Genomic DNA, 15,417 nt, shown 5'->3' with positions numbered 1-15,417 from the left:
AGGCAAAAAATCAATAAAGAAATGAGGGAGCTAAATGAGGAGGTAGATATAATAGAACTATTGAACATTTTCAGAGTCATTCATCCCAAGAAACTGGAATACACATTTTACTCAAAATCCACATGGGTCATTCTCAAGAACAGACCATATGATAGGCCAAAAAGACAGCATCAGCCAATTCAAGAGCATTGAAATCATCTCAAGCATCTTCTCAGACCACAGTGGAATTAAACTAACATTTCACAATCAACAAAAGATTAGTAATAGTCCCAAAATGTGGGCGCTCAACAGTAGACTTCTTAACAAATTATGAGTCAAAGAAGAAATAAAGGAAGAAATCAAAATGTTTCAAGAGTTCAATGACAATGAAGAAACAAGCTATAAAAATATTTGGACAAACCTAAGGCAGTACTGAGAGGGAAGTTCATAGCTATACAAGCACACATTAGTAAACAAGAAAAAGTACAAATAAAAAGCTTGATTGCACATCTTAAAGACCTATAAGAAGAAGAAGAAAGGAACCCTAAAGCAACCAGAAGGACAGAAATCACTAAAGTTAGGGGAGAAATAAATAACATTGAGAATAAGAAAACCACACAACAGATCAACAAAAGTAAATGTTGGTTCTTCAAAAGAATGAACAAAATCGACAAACCTTTAGCCAGACTCACAAAACAAAAAAGGGATAAGACCCAAATAAATCAGATACTAAATGAAAGAGGAGATATCACAACAGACACCGCAGAAATTCAACATATCATGTGAGGCTTCTATGAACAACTATATGCCACCAAGCTAGAAGAAAAGAACGATTTCCTAGATACCTACCAACTTCCAAAACTAAGTAAAGAGGAAGTGAATAACATGAACAGGCCCACCACAGCTAATGAAATTGAAACAGTTATCAAAAATCTTCCCAAAAATAAAAGTCCTGGACCAGATGGTTTTACAAATGAATTCTACAAAACCTTCAAAGAAAAACTAATACCTCTACCTTTAAAAGTCTTCCAGAAGATTGAAGACACTGAAATACTCCCTGCCAGCTTCTATGAAGCCAACATCACTTTGACACCAAAAGCAGACAGGGACACAACCAAAAAAGAAAACTACACACCAATACCTCTGATGAACATAGATGCTAAAATATTGAACAAAATTCTAGCCAACCTGATACAGCTGTATATTAAAAAGATTGTTCATCATGCCCAAGTGGGGTTTATCCCAGGCATGCAAGGTTGGTTTAATATATGTGAATCAATCAGTGTGATTCACCATGTCAACAAAAGCAAGACCAAAAAACACATGGTCATATCAATAGATGCAGAGAAAGCCTTTGACAAAATCCAACATACATTTTTGATCAAAACACTACAAAAATGGGAACAGATGGAAAATTCCTGAATATAGTGGAGTCTATATATAGCAAACGTACAGCCAATACATACTCAATGGTAAAAAACTGAAAGCATTTGCACTCAGATCAGGTAGTAGACAGGGCTGTCCACTATCACCATTACTATTCATCATAGTGTTGGAAGTTCTTGCCTTAGCAATCAGGCAGGAGCAAGCAATTAAAGGGATACAGATTGGAAGAGAAGAAGTAAAACTCTCCCTATTTGCAGATGACATGATTGCATACACAGAAAAACCTAACGAATCCAGCAAGAAGCTTTTGGAAATCATCAGGAAATACAGTAAGGTGTCAGGCTACAAAATTAACTTTCAAAAGTCAGTGTTATTCCTCTATGCAAACACTAAGTTAGAAGAAGTTGAAATCCAGAAATCAATTCCTTTTACTATAGCAACAAAAACAATAAAATATCTAGGAGTAAACCTAACCAAAGAAGTGAAAGACTTGTATACTGAAAATTATGAGTCACTACTCAAGGAAATTGAAAAAGACAAAGAATTGTAAAGATATTCCATGCTCATGGGTTGGAAGAATTAACATCATCAAAATGAATATACTACCCAGAGCCATATGCAAATTTAATGCTATCCCCATCAATATCCCAACCACGTTTTTAGGAGAATAGAACAAATGCTACAGATGTTTATCTGGAACCAGAAAGGACCTAGAACTGCCAAAACAATCTTGAGAAAAAAGAACAGGTCCGGAGGCATCACACTCCCAGATCTCGAATTGTATTATAGGACGATTGTCATCAAAACTGTTTGGTACTGGAACATGAATAGACATACTGACCAGTGGAATAGAATTGAGAGCCCAGAAGTGAGCCCCCACACCTATCTTTGACAAAGGGGCCCAGACTATTAAATGGGGAAAGCAGAGTCTCTTCAACAAATGGAGTTGGAAATAATGGGTTGAAACATGCAGACAAATGAAACTGAACCACTGTATTTCACCAAATACAAAAGTAAATTCCAACCCCATCCAAAAATGGTGGGATGACATGGACAGAATATTCACCACAGAAGAGATCCAAAAGGCAGAGAAACATATGAAAAATGCTCCAAGTCTCTGTCAGAGAAATGCAAATAAAGACAATAATGGGATACCACTTCACTCCTGTGAGAATGTCATACACCAGAAAAGGTAACAGCAGCAAATGCTGGAGAGGTTATGGGGTCAAACCCTCCTGCAGTGCTGTTAGGAATGTAAATTGGTCCAGCCTCTGTGGAGAACAGTCTGGAGAACTCTCAGAAGGCTAGAAATGGACCTACCCTATGATCCTGCAATTCCTCTCTTGGGGATATATCCTAAGGAACCCAACACAGCCATCCAAAAAGATCTGTGTTCACATATGTTCTTAGCAGCACAATTTTGTAATAGCCAAAACCTGGAAGCAACACAGGTGTCTAACAACAGATGAGTGGCTGAGAAAGTTGTGGTATATATACACAATGGAATACTACTCAGCTGTAAAAAATGGTGACTTCACCGTTTTCAGCCGATCTTGGCTGGAACTTGAAAAATTCATGTTAAGTGAAATAAGTCAGAAACAGAAGGATGAATATGGGATGATCTCACTCTCAGGCAGAAGTTGAAAAACAAGATCAGAAAAAAAAAAACCCACAAGTAGAACCTGAACTGGAATTGGTGTATCGCACCAAAGTAAAAGACTCTGGGGTGGGGTTGGATGGGTGGGGAGAATACAGGTTCAAGAAGGATGACAGAGGACCTAGTTGGGGTTGTACTGTTATATGGGAAACTGGGGAATGTTATGTATGTACAAACTATTGTATTTACTGTGGAATGTAAAACATTAATTCCCCAATAAAGAAATAAAAAATAAATTAATAAAAACCAGTTTAGCAGTGCAATGTTAAAAACAATAACAACAAAATTAATATGTATGTGTTGTTGATTGATTCAATAAAACTGCTCACCAATAAAAAAAAAAGTAAATTCCAAGTAGATCAAGGACTTGGATGTTAGACAACAAACTATCAGATACTTAGAGGAAAATATTGGCAGAACTCTTTTCTGAATAAATGTTAAAGATATCTTCAGTGAAACGAATCCAATTACAAAGAAGACCAAAGCATGTATAAACCTATGGGACTACATCAACTTAAAGCTTCTTCATAGCAAAGGAAAACACTATCCAAACCAAGAGACCCCTCACAGAATGGGAGAATATCTTTACATGCCATACATCAGACAAGAGTTTAATAACCAACATATATAAAGAGCTTGCCAAACTCAACAACAAGACAACAAATAACTCCATCCAAAAATGAGGAGAGGACATGGACAGAATATTCACCACAGAAGAGATCCAGAAGGCTGAGAAACCCATGAAAAAATGCTCCAAGTCTCTGCTTGTCAGAGAATTGCAAATAAAGACAATGAGATACCACGTCACTCCTGTGAGAATGTCATACATCAGAAAAGGTAATAGCAGCAAATGCTGGAGAGGTTGTGGGGTCAAAGGAACCCTCCTACACTGCTGATGGGAATGTCAATTGGTCCAACCTCTGTGGAGAACAGTCTGGAGAGCTCTCAGAAGGCTAAAAATGGACCTACCCTATTTTCCTGGAATTCTCTCCTGGGGATATAGCCTAAGGAACTTAGCACACCCATCCAAAAAGATCTGTGTATACATATGTTCTTGGCAGCACAATTTGTAATAGCCAAAACCTGTAAGCAACCGAGGTGTCCAACAACAGATGAGTGGCTGTGCAAGTTGTGGTATATATACACAATGGAATATTACTCAGCTGTAAAAAATAGTGACTTCACCATTTTCAGCCTATCTTGGATGGACCTTGAAAATTTCATGTTAAGTCAGAACCAACAGGATGATCTCACTCTCAGGCAGAAGTTGAAAAAGAAGATCAGAAGAGAAAACACAAGTAGAACCTGAACTGGAATTGGCGTATTGCACCAAAGTAAAAGACTCTGGGGTGGGTGGGTAGGGACAATACAGATCCAAGAAGGATGACAGAGGACCTGATGGTGGTTGTATTATTATATGGGAAACTGGGGAATGTTATGCATGTACAAACTATTATATTTACTGTTGAATATAAAACATTAAGTCCCCAATAAAAAATAAAATAAAGTTCATTAGTATAGTCATCCAGACCTAGTCTTTTGGTCTTAGATAGGATTTTATTACTGTATCAAATACTGCAGTAGTGATTGGCCTATTTAGCTTATCTACTTGTTCTTGTGTCAAGTTTGGCAGTTGGCATTACGCTAAGAAGGAGTCAATTTCTTTTAAGTTGTCAAATTTAGTTCCATACATATATCCTTAATAGTCTTGCATGATCCTTTGTTTCTCTGCTTGATCTGTTTCAATATACCCTGTCTCATTTCTGAGCATTTTTACTATAGAATTTGTCTTTTTCTTTTAGTGAGTGTTGCTTGTGGTTTAATTATTTTATTTATCCTTCCAAAGAAAAAGTTCTTGGTTTCATTAATGTTCCTAAATTTTTTATTCCATTTATTTCTGCTTTGACTTTATTTATGTCCTGTCTCCTGCTGACTGTTTGTTGCTCCATTTCTAGTTAGTTCAGTTGGGTTGTTAGATGATTTCCATGTGATTTCTCTTCTTTATTAATGTGGTCCTGTATTGCTATGAACTTTCCTCTCAAGAGTGATTTTGCTGCATCCCATAGGTTGTGATAGATGATTTCTTCATTTTCACTGGCATTGAGTTAATTCTTAATTTCTTTTTTTTAATATCTTCAATAACCCACATATTGTTCTGGAGTATGTTATGTAATCTCCAGATTTTGGATCAGTTTCTTTTCCTTGTGACATTTATTTCTAGTTTCATCTCATCGTAGTCTGAAAGGATACATTTTATAATTTTAATAATGACATGTTTGTTTAGATACTCTTTGTGGCCAAGCATCTGGTCAATCCTTTGTCTTGTATATACTTGAGGAGAATTTGTATTCATTTCTTTTGGGTGGAATGTACTGTATATATGTTAGGTTCATTTTGCCTATGGTTTCATTTCAGACCATTATTTCCTTATTGATCTTATGTCCAGATGATCTATATCTTGTTGTGAGTAGTGTGTTGAGATTTCCTACACTATTGTGTTGCTGTCAATGTTTCCCTTAATTTTAGTAAGTATTTGTTTTATATATGTGTGCACACCTGAGATTGGGGAATATATATTTATAATAGTTATGTATTTTTGTTAGAGTAATACTTTGACCATTAGCTAGTGTCCCTCTCTGTTTCTGCTTACTTTCTTTACCTGAAAGTCTATTTTATCTGAGAAGAGAATAGCTGTCTATGCCTTTTTTTTTTCCTGAATTGCTATCTTGGAACATCTTGCATCAGCTTCTTGCATTACTCTACTGTTTGTCTTAACTCTGTATGTGTGTTTCCTTAAGACATGTGATGGATGGATTCTGTCCTTTAATCCATTTAGCTGCTCTGAGTCTTTTGACAGGTGAATTTAGGTCATTCACATTAAAGGTAATTATTGACAAATGCGGTTTACTTGTGTTCACTTTTATTTTTTTTCATGAATTTGTTTTAAATTGTTGATTCTTTGCCCATTAATTTTTATCTGTTATTCTGTGTGGATGGGATTCTATGATGAGTTCTTCATAGATTGCTCTTGTATTTTCTGTAAATCTCTTCCCTGTTTTGTATTATAGTTACCATAAGTGTACTAACAAAATGTACCTTTAAAAAAGTCTTTTTTAAATTGGTCTTGATTAACTAACATTTGATAGAACAACTGTGTCTATTAATTCTATCCCCTTTCCTGTTTCATTGCCTTTCCTTTTGTTTTACTTATGTTTTTAGTTCTAATCTACTGCTGTTCATCTCATTTAGAATGTGTATTTCTTTGCTTCCTCTTTTCTTGTGGGACTCTATTCAGTAATTCTTGTAAGGTGGGGTCAATAATGCCAAATTCATTTAGCTTTCAATTATTTGATAAAATGTTTATTCCCCCCTCATATTTGATGGATAATTTTGCAAGATACAAAATCTGTACCTGGAATTACCTCTTTTATTCTGTTTTGATTATGTCATTCCACTTTCTCCTTGCCTATAGATTCTGTTATGAGAAGTCTTTTGGAAGTCTGATAACTTTACCTTTGTTTTTAACTTCTTTCCTTTCCCTAGCAGTCTACAATTTTTTCCTTGGCATTGAGTTTGATACTTTGACTATGATATGCCTTGATGTTGGTCCTTTTGTACTCATGTAGCTGGATGTGCATTCTGCCTGTTGAGTTAATATGTTCTAAGGATTGCCTAAGTAAGGGAAATTCTCAATTAAAATTTCTCTGAAAATTTTCTGTTTCTTGATCCAGTCTTTTTCCTGAGAAATTCCAATAACTCTTACATTTAACCTTTTGATGGAGCCTGCAATTTCACAGAGTTGCTTCACTCTTTCTAAACATTTCCTCTCCATCAACTTTAAGTTGAAAATGTGGCCTAATTGTAGCTTCTAGATTGGATAGTCTTTCTTCTGCAATAGTGATTCTACTTTCTTATCCTTCTATCTGAATTGAGATGCACTAAAATTGTCTTTTATTCCCTGTAATTCTGTTTGTGGTTTTCTATTATGTTTCTTAACTGCTTAGTGAACTTTGATTTAAGTTCGTTCATGTTTTCTGTTTATGAGAAAAATTTTTGAAGTTCTTCTTTTGTTCTTCCTAACTTGTTAGTAAAATATTCTTTCAACTCGAATATGTTTCTCCATATTATGCTTAAATTCTTGGAAAGTCTTCATAATGAGTTCTCTGTAGTCATTTTCTGATAGTTCATCTACACGTAAATTTTCTTGGAGTTCCTTCTGTCTCATTTCAGTCTGATTTGGCAAGTTTTGTTATTTGTTTCTGCAGTATTTCTGTTACACATTTATTATGCTGGTGATTGCTCACCAGCATGTGGTGATATTGTTGTGGTATTTGGACTTTGCTTTGTTTATGTGTTGCTTGGTGAAGGGGATGGGAACTGGGGTTATTTTTTTTTTAAGTTTGTTTCCTTGATTTGTTTTGTGCTTTGTGTGTAGCATGTATATGTTTTTTTTTCTGTGCAATTTCAATCTGCAACCAAGCCTCAGGTGTTTGCTGCTGAGCCACAGCTGCTTTTAATACATGCAGGGCTAACTTATTGGTCATCAATTACCAGCACAAATTACCTTTATGTTTTGATGACAGATCAAACTTCTTTTTTAATTTTTTTATTTATTTAAAAAAGGAGATATTAACAAAACCATAGAATAAGAGGGGTACAACTCCACATAATTTCCACCACCAGATCTCCATATCCCATACCCTCCCCTGATAGCTTTCTCATTCTCTATCCCTCTGGGAGTATGGACCCAAGGTTATTGTGGGATGCAGAAGGTGGAAGGTGTGGCTTCTGTAATAGCTCCCCCGCTGAACATGGGCGTTGACTGGTTGATTCATACTCCCAGCCTACCTCTCTCTTTCCCTAGTAGGGTGGGGCTCTGGGGAAGCTGAGCTCCAGGGCACATTGGTGGGGTCATCTGTTCAGGGAAGTCTGGTCGGCATCATGCTGGCATCTGGTGTCTGAAAACAGAGTTAAGATACAAAGCCAAAACAAATTGTTGAACAATTATGGACCTAAAGGCTGGAATAGTGCAGATGAAATGTTGGGGGGTACTCACTGCAGACTATTGTGTACTTTTGCTTTCAAGTATATATGTTGCCGTAGTTTATGAATATGTGTGAACATATGCTTTATCTCAGGGGACCAGTCTATATCTAGTTTTTGGAATTTTGTTAGGAAGTGAACCACCTGGAATGGAATTAGAGAATACTATGAAAGGAAAGGTCTCGCCCGAGTAATGAAGCTGAAGGGTTGTCATTCCACACCTGAAGTCTCTGGACACAGTCTGAAGTGAAGCATGCTGAGGTGGCACTCATTTCGTTGATCAGGTTGTGATCGGCAGATGCAATATTATTTGATATAAATTGAGAGAAGCATGCAGGAAAGTGCACCCCACCCTAAGGTTCCAGGACTGGGGGAAATATAGGCTCTATAGTGGAAATGTGAGGTTCCTACTGTCTTAGGGTTAAGAAGAAAATGGATAGTTATTGTTATCATCACATTATTTGGTAATTGGGTTAACTTTGTAAGGTCCCTTTGTTAGGATTTGCTGTACAATACCCAGCATCTTGTATATAGCTGTGCCACCGGTTGCTTCTGTTATTGGGTTAACTTTGAAAAGTCCCTTTGTTATGATCTGCTGTATAATACCCAACATCTTGTATATAGCTGTACCACCGGTTGCTGACAGATCAAAATTCTACTGGTCACAAATGCTCCAAGCCTTTTTGCTGGGTCATCGCCTGTAATTCAGTAAGCTAATGTTCCTGGTCCCTGAGGTCATGAATTAAATGGTCACAAGTTCCCTTCACTCAACTGCCATCACTGTGTGTTGCTTTGACTACTTGCTTTGTGTAGAGGGTGAATGGTGCCATGTTAAGTTGGAGATCTCAATCCTTAGTGTTTGACTTCAGTCCAATGCCCTTTTGTACCCCAAAAATTCACCTAAGCACCCACCTGAGGCTTCAATGCTTCTGCAGATATCTCAGTTATAGTTGGTGAGTTTTTTTAAGTTCAACAGTTGTAGATATTTGTTGTTCTGAGGATCAGTTCTGTTTCTTGTTACTCCAGGGCCATACCTTCTCAATAGAGTATTATTCATCAGTTAAAAATATGATATTGTGTCTTTTGGGATAAAGTGGATGGAATTGGAGATTATGTTTAGTGATGCAAATAAAGAGGTGAAGGACAAGTACAGAATTATTTCACTAATACTCAGAATATAGATAATTGAACATAAAAATATGAAAAAAGTTAATGTATATCTAAGACTATGGGAGAACTATAGTGGTCATCTATGGAGGTGAGATATGGTCACACCTTTGATGATGGGAGTTGTAAAAAGATAAGTTTATATTATAAACCATCACTCAATAAAGCTTTAAAGTTGAGATAGAGATAAATGCAAATTAAACCAATACTGAGATACCATCTCATGCCTGAGAGAATGACTTACACCAACAAAACAAGAAATGATAGGTGTTGAAGAGGTTGTGCAGAAAAGAAAAAACTCTGCTACACTGTTGGTAAGAATGAAAATTGGCGGTGCAGTCCCTTTGGAAAGTTGTATAAACAATCTTTAAACAACTATAAAATAGACGTACTCAGCAATGCCACTCAGGCATTTATCCAATAAAATTTGAATATTAATTAGAAGGGATATATGCATCACTATGTTTATAGCTGTGTTACTCACAAAAGACAAAGTGTGGAAGCAACATAAATGTCCTTCAACAGATGACTGGCTAAGGAATTCATGCATTATATATCCCATGGAATACTATTGTGCAACCAAAAAAGTGATGTTGTATCCTTTGGGGCAAAACAGATGAAACCAGGAGTTGGGCGGTAGCGCAGCAGGTTATGCACAGGTGTTGCAAAGCTCAAGGACCAGCGTAAGGATCCCAGTTCTAGACCCCGGCTCCCCACCTGCAGGTGTCTCTACACAAGCGGTGTAGCAGGTCTGCAGGTGTCTCTCTCTCCCCCTCTCTGTCTTCCCCTCCTCTCTTCATTTCTTTCTGTCCTATCCAACAATGACAACATCAATAACTATAATAATAAAAAACAACAAGGGCAATGAAAAGGGAATAAATAAATATTTTTTAAAAAAGATGAAACTGAAGGGGATTACGATTACCAAAGTAAATAAAGACATGAAAAACAACTACAGGATGATTCCACACATATGCGGAATCTAGAGATCTTATTCGCTTCAACTTACCAAAACTTACACACACACACACACACACACACACACACACACACACACACACACACACACACACTATGTGCGCAAGCACAAAAGTAATCTGTTTTTAAGACTTGTGAGAACTGTTATGGCTATCTTTGGGGGATTCAAGGGTGGCAATACAGAACTTGTGGTGGGTGTGGTGTGGAACTATACTAGGCAAGATTCATCAACACAAAATATGAAATGGTAAGAGTTGGAGAAGATGTGGTGAAAGAGTATCTCTATTAATATAGTGTGCAATAATTGCTAGATAAAACAGTGATATTTAATGAACTTGTATTTTGAATCTATAATGTCAAAATATAAAATGGGTGCAATTTCATGCTTACTATCTCAAGCAGCCAACTGGGTATTTTAACTTTGGAGAGATATTGGTGATTACTTTTATGTTATAAAATGCATATGATAGATGAAAATGCATTGTTGTGAGACTGAAATGCAAATGGTTAGCATAACATATACTGCATTTCAGAATGTGGAACTTTGACAATGAATGTACAATTTAAAACAGTGATATAACTGCATGACCTTGTGTATGTGAATCAGTATCTTAGATATTCAGTTTTCCCATCTTCAAAATAAATGAGGGGTTTCATTGTACTACCTCTGCCTGCTATCAATTCTACTACTTTATGGTTTTTAGAACTAAGTCGGTAATACTTCAGTGTGTACATTATGTGAATTCTGAGTATGTGATATCTTAGTATTTATCACCTGGTGTTTTTGAGAATAGCCAAGTTTCAAATAACTATATATTGTTTCTATCATACCTAGATGACTTTCTAATCTATATATTTTTAGGAAAAATGAAATGGTAAGATTTAGTATTTTCTAAATAACTATGCACATGAGGTACAGAAAAACTTATAGCTCAGGAATTAGGAGAATTAGGCAAAGCAGGGGAAAAATATTTCTTCACTATCTTCCTACCCTCTTTTTTATTTCTTTTTAAATTATTTTTATTTATAAAAGCAAACATTGAAAAAAACATAGGATAAGAGCAGTATTTCAAAAAATTCCCAACAGCAGACCTCTGTATCCCATCCCCTCCCCTGATAGCTTTCCTATTCTTTAATCCTCTGGGAGTATGGACCCAAGATCATTGTGGGATGCAGAAGGTGGAAGGTCTGGCTTCTGTAATTGCTTCCCCGCTGAACATTGGTGTAGACAAGTCGATCCATACTCCCAGTCAATCTCTCTCTTTCCCTAGTGGGGAAAGGCTCTGGGAAAGTGGAGCTCGAGCACACATTGGTAGGGTTGTCTGTCCAGGGATGTCTGGTCACATCCTGCTAGCATCTGGAACCTGGTGGCTGAAAACAGAGTTAACATACAAAGCCAAACAAATTTTTGAACAATCATGGACCTAAAGGCTTGAATAGTGCAGATGAAATGTTGGGGGGGGGGTCCTCCATTTTGTAGATAGCTAGTAGGAATATTTTAGTTATATTTCAAAGGGCCTGTAGCTATACTAATTTTTTTTTTTTTTGCCTGAGCCTGAAATCTAATATGCAGGTGGATCCAAGTTATTGTCTGAGGAGATGATGTCATGGCTGGGAAAAGGACCAGAAAGCTGCATCAGGGAAGAGAGTAGCTCCCTAATATGGGAAAGGGATATAAATACTGTTGACTGTAAACTCCAATCAATTTAATGTGATCTGAGGCCCATTATTAGCTTAGGAGCCTGTGTGACCTCTGCATCTCTCTAGATATGAGCTCACATTCTGTGGTCATGAGTAGGAAAATTCCATGCTGCCCCAGTATCAGGACCCATCTTCCTCGGGTGTCGCATAGAGTATGTTGTCCATCTTCCCTTCTGAGAATGGAACATTCTTTACCATTGTTGATCCAAGTAGAGGGCAAGGTCCTATGGGGGCCCACAAAGGGGTCTATTTTTTTGTTCCTGATAGAAATTACCAGTAACAATGGAAATAGGGATTTATTCGAGTTCTAGGCCCATCAAGTCTGTTTGTGAATCTCAGGGCTCTCTGATTAGGGCCCCAGCTGATGGGGTGGCCTGATAGTGACTAAAGAATCATCGTTAAAGTATGCCAGTCTCTTGCCCTTATTCAGCTTCTACAGTCCTTGCTTTGATTGGGTTAGCTTTGGAGTGAGTGAGAGAACTGTAATAGGAAGTAAGTGAGGAGGGTATCTAAGTCTAATTGGACACTATTTCATTATGAAATTGATACTGACTCACTACCCTCTTTCTAATACCTCAGTTAGTCACCCTCTTAAAATAAAAATGCATTATTAAATAATATGTGATTCAAAGGCATCATAAACTACCACTCCTAAACACACTTTACTATGTCAAAAATAAAGCATGTAAAATTGTACTAACTCACGAATGTAAAAATATATGCAGATTTAAACATTGTATTAAAAGTCATTTGCAAATCTTCCAGCGCTCTAGGTTAATAAGATTAAAAACACATAAAAGACTGTTGAGGAGTTATTTTCCAAGCAGCAACCTAGAGTTGAGACAGATAAGACTGATTCATCTAGTTTTATAAACATTTTCCCTGGGGCTGGGCAGTGACTTATTCAGTTAAACAAACTTATTACCTAGTGCAAAGACCATGGTTTGGACTCTACCCACCACTTGCAGGGAGTCCACTTCAACATTAGTAAAGCAGTTCTGCAGGTGTCTATCTTTCTCTCCCTCTCTCTCTATCTCCCTGTCTTCTCTCAATTTATCTCTGTTATATCTAATAAAAAATAGAAAGAAAAATAAAAAATGGCTTTCGGAAGTGGTGGATTCATATTGCTGGCACTGAGCCCCAAGGATAACCATAGTGGCAAATAAATAAATAAATAAATAAAGTAATCCTAATAAATGAGTGAAAATTACTTTTCAAAAACATCTTCATTTTCAAAACGATTGGAATTAGAGGTGATAATGCTTAGCAAACTAATAAAGAGATGAAAGACTCAATGGTTTCACTTAGATGTATAATCTAAAGATCTGATACACATGAACTTGAAGTAAAACACAGAAACATAAAATTGTTCCTAAGACTTGTGAGAATTATGTTGGTGATCTTTGGGAAGTAGGTGAATGGTGACACAAAACTTTGGTGGTAGGTGTGTTGTGATTTGGAACTACACACTGTAATCTAACAATCTTGTGAATTACTATTAATCACAAATAAAAATTGAAAAAATTCATTAACAGAATAAAAATGTGCATAAAATTATAGACTATGTTTTTTGTGAAAAAGAAAAAATATTCAGATATGTAAATTATATAAAGGTTATGTTTATGTTGTAATAGATAACCTATATGAGATCCAGTTTTTGACGTAACATAATTTTGTCATAAAGCAATAAAATAATACAACTTTTCAGAGTTTGGCACATAATGCTGCATAAAGGACTTTAAGAGATAGATTATCTAAAATGGGTTACATTTTAACTGTCCTTACAAAAATGACTTCAAAGAGATGTCATTGTTCCCATATAGTTTATCTAATGGTGTCCAAAGAAAACAGAAAGAAGCAACATGAGAGATTTCTCTAACTATATATATGCTACAGGAGATGCAGTATGTCAGTGGAAGAAAAAGAACAGTTCTTATTATGTGTTTGTAGTGAGAGTGAAGGTGTAAAGGTAAAGGGTTTCTGAAAGCATAAGTAACAGATCAGAGAGTGCAGTATTGAGGTAAATATAGAGTATTTTTGAAGAGTGACAAAATTTACAGGGTTCCTATGGCAGTAAGTAATTCGAGTGAAGTGGAGGTGAATCACAGGTCTTTGAAATTTATATAAATATAAGATGCTGATTAGGCTGACTGTCCATAGGGATCTTTACTGAATAGATAAAGTGCTAACTGTGGAAAATGCTATGGAGATATAACCACATATGAATGCACTATAGCTCTTACTTTCAATAGAAATTCTAGTGGAGAAGTTAGTTAAATACAACAATGAACCAGAGTTACTTGTCAAGAATTAAAATCTATTTAGACAAAAGGTCTCTATTTTTTTCTTTTTTGTTGCCAGTGGTATAGGATTATGTTTAGGTGGCCTCCCTTGTCCAATTTCCTACCATTTTTTTTTTCTGTGTGCAAAGTGACTTTTAGTTTATAGATGAAAATAAAACAGATTCTGAGAAAAGGCTGATTTATTTATTCAATGCTATATAGTTAGAAAGTATAGAGTCAGGATTCAAAACCAAATATCTCATAGTTGGACTTCCATTATGCTTTATGTAGGGAGAATGTAGGGCATCATTTGCATTAAAGCTGATAAATATATAAAATATAAAAACTACCACTTTGAGACTATAAAATATTATTGCAGTGCTAGAGATAGATAGTGTAAGTTATGTATTTTTTAATGCTTGAGGCCCCAAAGGCCCCAGGTTTAATCCCTAGCACCACCACAAATCAGAGCATAGAAGTGATCTAGCAAAAAAAAAAAAATTACACCAGTAGTAAGATTATGAAAAGTGTGCAAATGTCATGAGGTGATCTACATGGGGGAAAATCTTCAAAGTTTTTCTTATGCTGTTTTTTCTGCCTTGAGTGTGTCTGAGTCATATAATTATGTAGGGGTATACTGGAGGCTGAAACAGCTAGTAAACCTCCTAGCCAACATAACAAGGGAAAGGAGCAAACAACGTATGGATAGTGAATGAGATGTCACACAATGAAGTCTGAGAAAGGGTACTTAATTCTGACCAAGTCTGATCTGCACCCCTGAGATATACCTGAATAGGATAAACCTTGATGAGCAGAATGAGGACTCTGAAAACTGGTATGAGATTAAAATACACAACTCTCACAGTATCCCTGAATAACACCAGTAAGGAACAAGTCCAAATAAAAGAACTCTTAGAGAAATTAAGTAAAATATAATACTTATTATTCCACTAAAGAATAGTTTACATACTACAAAGTTAGTTGCTTTGAAATTTATGGTATTCAGTGATCTTTAGGAAATATGCTATTGCTCTATGATGTCAATGCAATATCTTATGTCTGCTTATAGTTAATCTCTGTCCTCTGTCTTAGCCTTTGGAAGCAACTAATATACTTTCTGTCTCTTTAGTTTTGCATTTTACAGGCATTTAATATGTATAGAATAAAACAATATATGGTCTATTATATCTGGCTTACTTCACCTATGTGATGTATTTAAAGACC

Source organism: Erinaceus europaeus, chromosome X (assembly GCF_950295315.1).
Source record: "Erinaceus europaeus chromosome X, mEriEur2.1, whole genome shotgun sequence".
NCBI classification, from domain to species: Eukaryota; Metazoa; Chordata; class Mammalia; order Eulipotyphla; family Erinaceidae; genus Erinaceus; species Erinaceus europaeus.
Note: the sequence above shows the minus strand (reverse complement) of the source record.